We start from the raw sequence: 6,000 nt of genomic DNA on the forward strand, positions 1-6,000 counted from the left end.
CTTGTAACCAATCTCCATCTCACGACTCCGATTGGTACTTGTAAGGTTGCTAGTAGTGTTGATTACTCTTTGAAGTTGATGCTAGTTGGATTACTTGGTGGAAGAGTTTATGTTCAGATCCTTGATGCTATTCATTACACCTCTGATCATGATTATGATTATGCTTTGTGAGTAGTTACTTTTGTTCCTGAGGACATGGGATAAGTCATGCTAATAATAGTCATGTGAATTTGGTATTCGTTCGGTATTTTGATATGTTGTATGTTTTTTTTCTCTAGTGGTGTTATGTGAACGTCGACTACATAACACTTCACCATATTTGGGCCTAGAGGAAGGCATTGGGGAGTAGTAAGTAGATGATGGGTTGTTGGAGTGACAGAAGCTTAAACCCCAGTCTATGCGTTGCTTCGTAAGGGGCTGATTTGGATCCACTAGTTTAATGCTATGGTTAGACGTTGTCTTAATTCTTCTTTCGTAGTTGCGGATGCTTGCGAGAGGGGTTAATCATAAGTGGGATGCTTGTCCAAGTAAGGGCAGTACCCAAGCGCCGGTCCAGCCACATATCAAACTATCAAAGTAACGAACGCGAATCATATGAACATGATGAAACTAGCATGACAGAAATCCCCGTGTGTCCTTGGGAGCATTTTTCTTCTTATAAGACTTTGTTCAGGCTTGTCCCTTGTTACAAAAGGGATTGGGCCACTTGCTGCACCGTTGCTACTACTTGTTACTTGTTACTTTTCGCTTGCTACGTTTCAGCTCACTACACCATCACTTGTTACCGCTACTTTCAGTGCTTGCAGTTATTACCTTGCTGAAAACCGTTTATCAGAGCCTTCTCCTCCTCATTGGGTTCGACACTCTTACTTATCGAAAGGACTACGATTGATCCCCTATACTTGTGGGTCATCAGGACTCTTTTCTAGCGCCGTTGCCGGGGAGGAAGCGCCTTTGGTAAGTGGAATTTGGTAAGGAAACATTTATATATTGTGCTGAAATTTATTGTCACTTGTCACTATGGAAACTGTTCCTTTGAGGAGTTTGTTCGGGGTATCTTCACCACGAACGGAAGCACGAGGAGTTGTTTCTCAACCTGAGGTACCTACTGAAAATATCTTTTATGAAATTCCTTCGGGTATGCTTGAGAAACTGCTGGCTAATCCTTTTATAGGAGATGGATCTTCACATCCAGACTTGCATCTAAGCTATGTAGATGAAGTTTGTGGTTTATTTAAGCTTGCAGGTTTGCCCGAGGATGAGGTAAAGAAAAAAGTCTTTCATTTATGTTTGAAGATTAAGGCGTTGACATGGTATAGGCTATGTGATGATACTCGATCATGGGACTACAATCGGTTGAAATTGGAATTTCATCAAAAGTTTTATCCTATGCATTTAGTACATCGTGATCAGAATTATATTTATAACTTTTGGCCTCGTGACAGGGAAAGCATAGCTCAAGCTTGGGGGAGGCTTAAATCAATGCTATATTCATGCCCCAATCATGAGCTCTCGAGAGAAATTATCACTCAAAACTTTTATGCTCGGCTTTCTAATGAAGATCGTACCATGCTTGACACTTCTTGTACCAGTTCTTTTATGAAGAAGGATATTGACCACAAGTGGAATTTATTGACCACAAGTGGAATTTAGTGGATCTTGAAGAAGGTAAGGAGTCAGGTATGAATTTCCAGTTTGATTGCGTTAAATCTTTTGTTGAAACAAACACTTCTAGAGATTTTAGCGCTAAGTATGGACTTGACTCTGAGATAGTAGTTTCTCTTGTGAATCTTTTGCTGCTCATGTTGATCTTCCCAAAGAGAAGTGGTTTAAGTATCATCCTCCTGTAGAAATCAACATAGTTAAACCCAATCTAGTTGAGGAGAAAGTCATTGCCTTTAGTGATCCTATTGTTCCTTGTGCCTATGCTGAGAAACCACCATACCCTGCTAGGAAAAAGGATTATTCTAAAGCTCCAACTGTGATACGTAGGGTTTACATTAGACCACTTGCACCCCCTGAGGAAATTAGAGTTGAACCTAGTGTTGTTATTATCAAAGATCTCTTAGCAGAAGACATAGACGGGCATGTTATCAAATTCTGTGAGGACTCCGCTAGAATAGCTAAACCTCACGCGAAAGACAAATACGGTCCTGTAGTTGGCCTGCTCGTAGTTTCTGTCAAGATAGGAGATCACTGTTACCATGGTTTATGTGATATGGGTGCTAGTGTTAGTGCAATACCCGTTCCCTATATGATGAAATCAAAGATGAGATTGCACTTGCTGAGTTAGAACCCATTGATGTCACTATTATGCTAGCTAATACAGACACTATCTGCCCTCTGGGAATTGTGAGAGATGTAGAAGTCCTGTGTGGTAAGACGAAGTATCCTACTGATTTCCTCGTCCTTGCTACTGCACAAGATAGCTTTTTTCCCATCATATTTGGTAGACCCTTTCTCAACACTGCCAATGCTCACATTGATTGCATTAAACATACTGTCACGGTTAGTTTCGAGGGTGTGTCTCATGAATTTAACTTCTCCAAGTTTGGAAGACAACCCCATGAAAAGGAGTCGTCTGGTAGGGATGAAATCATTGCTCTTGCCTCTATTGCCGTACCTCCTACGGATCCTTTAGAGCAATATCTGCTAGAGCATGAAAATGATATGCATATGGAGGAAAGAGATGAGATAGATAAAATTGTCTTAGAACAATATCCTATTCTCAAGAATAATCTGCCCGTTGAACTGCCTGGGGATCCTCCCCCACCAAAGGGTGATCCTGTGTTCGAGCTAAAACAGTTACCAGATACTCTTAAGTTACCAGATCCTATTATTATTAGTGCTCACCTCTCGAGTCACGAAGAGAAGAAGTTATTAAAAACTTTGAGGAAGCACCGCGCTGGTATTGGATATACTCTTGATGATCTTAAGGGTATTAGCCCCACTCTATGTCAGCACAATATTAAAACTGATCCTGATTCTAAGCCAGTTGCTGATTATCAACGGAGACTAAATCCGAAGATGAAAGAGGTCGTGAGAAAAGAAATATTGAAGCTTCTGGAAGCAGGAATCATCTATCCTGTTGCTCATAGTGATTGCGTAAGTCCAGTACATTGCGTACCTAAGAAGGGAGGTATCACCGTCGTCCCTAATGAAAAGGATGAACTAATCCCGCAGAGGATTATTACTGGCTATAGGATGGTGATAGACTTCCAGAAACTGAACAAGGCAACTAGGAAGGACCATTATCCTTTGCCGTTTATCGACCAGATGCTAGAAAGGCTATCTAAACACACACACTTCTGCTTTCTAGACGGTTATTCAGGTTCTCGCAAATACCTGTTGCACAATCTGATCAAGAGAAAACCACCTTCACATGCCCCTTTGGTACCTTGTCTTATAGACGCATGCCTTTTGGCTTGTGCAATGCACCTGCCACCTTTCAAAGATGTATGATGGCTATATTCTCTGACTTTTGTGAAAAGATTGTTGAGGTTTTCATGGATGTTTTCTCCGTCTATGGTTCTTCCTTTGACGATTGCCTCAGCAACCTTGATCAAGTCTTACAGAGATGCAAAGATACCAACCTCGTCTTGAACTGGGAGAAGTGCCACTTCATGGTTAATGAAGGCATCGTCTTAGGACACAAAATCTTTGAGAGAGGCATTGAAGTTGATAAGGCTAAGGTTGATGCAATTGAGAAAATGCCTTGCCCCACAGATATCAGAGGTGTACGAAGTTTCCTAGCTCATGCTGGTTTCTATAGAAGGTTCATTAAAGACTTCTCTAAGATTTCTAGGCCTCTTACCAACCTCTTGCAGAAGGATGTTCCTTTTGTTTTTGATGAGGATTGTGAGGAAGCTTTTGAAATACTTAAGAAGGCCTTGATAACCGCACCTATTGTTCAACCACCTGATTGGAACTTTCCCTTTGAAATCATGTGCGATGCTAGAGATTATGCCGTTGGTGCTGTTCTAGGACAAAGAGTTGACAAGAAGTTGAATGTCATTCACTACGCTAGTAAAACTCTAGACAGCGCCCAAAGAAACTACGCCACTACGGAGAAGGAGTTTTTAGCAGTCGTGTTTGCATGTGAAAAGTTCAGATCTTATATAGTTGACTCCAGAGTCATTATTCACTCTGATCATGCTGCTATTAAGTACCTTATGGAGAAGAAGGACGCTAAGCCTAGACTTATCAGATGGGTTCTCCTGCTACAGGAATTTGATTTGCACGTCGTTGACCGAAAGGGTGTTGATAACCCTGTAGCAGATAACTTGTCTAGGCTAGAGAATGTCCTTGATGAGCCACGACCTATTGATGACAGTTTTCCTGATGAGCAATTGAATGTCATCCGCACTTCACATAGTGCACCGTGGTATGCTGATTACGCAAACTATATCGTAGCCAAATACATACCACCCAGTTTCACCTACCAGCAAAAGAAGAAATTATTCTTTGATTTGAGACACTACTTTTGGGATGATCCTCACCTTTATAAGGAATGAGTAGATGGTGTTATTAGACGTTGTGTGCCTGAACATGAACAGGGACAGATCCTGCAGAAGTGTCATTCCGAGGCCTACGGAGGACACCATGCCGGAGACAGAACTGCTCATAAGGTATTGCAATCAGGTTTCTATTGGCCCACTCTCTTCAAGGATGCCCGTAAGTTTGTCTTGTCTTGTGACGAATGTCAAAGAATAGGGAACATTAGCAAACGTCAGGAAATGCCTATGAACTATTCACTGGTCAATGAACCATTTGATGTCTGGGGCTTTTATTATATGGGACCCTTCCCTAGTTCCAATGGGTACACTCACATCTTAGTTGCTGTGGATTATGTCACTAAGTGGGTAGAGGCTATCCCCACTAAAAATGCCGATCACCACACCTCTATTAAGATGCTTAAAGAAGTCATTTTCCAAAGATTTGGAGTCCCTAGATATCTGATGACTGATGGCGGTTCACACTTCATTCATGGTGTTTTCCGCAAGATGCTCGCTAAGTACGATGTCAACCATAGAGTTGCATCTCCTTATCATCCTCAGTCTAGTGGTCAAGTGGAGTTGAGTAATAGGGATATCAAATTGATCTTGCAAAAGATCGTCAATAGATCTCGAAAGAATTGGTCTAGCAAACTTGACGATGCACTATGGGCTTATAGGACTGCTTATAAGAATCCTATGGGCATGTCGCCGCATAAAATGGTTTACAGTAAGGCGTGTCATTTACCTCTTGAGCTGGAACACAAAGCTTATTGGGCAATCAAAGAGCTCAACTTTGATTTCAAACTTGCTGGTGAGAAGCGGTTGTTTGATATCAGCTCAATAGATGAATGGAGGGCCCAGGCATATGAGAATGCCAAGTTGTTCAAGGAAAAGGTTAAGAGATGGCACGACAAAAGAATACAAAAATGAGAGTTCAATGTAGGTGACTATGTCCTACTATACAATTCTTGTTTAAGATTCTTCACAGGCAAGCTTCTCTCTAAATGGGAAGGTCCCTACGTTGTCGAGGAAGTATATCGTTCCGGTGCCATCAAAATCAATAACACAGAAGGCAATTTTCCTAGAGTGGTAAACGGGCAAAGAATCAAGCATTATATCTCTGGTACTCCCATAAATGTTGAGACCAATATCATCAATGTCATAACTCGAGAGGAGTACATAAGGGATGTTTATGAGCCTGTTTCAGACCGTGAAAACCAAGAGATATCTGTTTCGGTAAGTAATTGGACTCCGAAACTTTTCCAATAGGAAATTTTCTCCGTTTTGGAATTTATGGAAAATTAGAAAAATAAAAAGCAGTCCGGAGAGCGCAGGAGGCAGCCACAAGCTTGGTTGCCGCGGCCTCCCCCTGGCCGCAGCAACAGGGCTTGTGGGCAGCTCGTGTGCCTCCCGGACTCCATTTTCTTGTGGAGCACTCCTTCTGGTCCAGAAAAAATCATTCTATATACGCCTGAGGGTTTTGATCTCCGTATCGCACAATTTT

The sequence above is a fragment of the Hordeum vulgare genome, chromosome 2H, assembly GCF_904849725.1.
Source record: "Hordeum vulgare subsp. vulgare chromosome 2H, MorexV3_pseudomolecules_assembly, whole genome shotgun sequence".
Lineage (NCBI taxonomy): Eukaryota > Viridiplantae > Streptophyta > Magnoliopsida > Poales > Poaceae > Hordeum > Hordeum vulgare.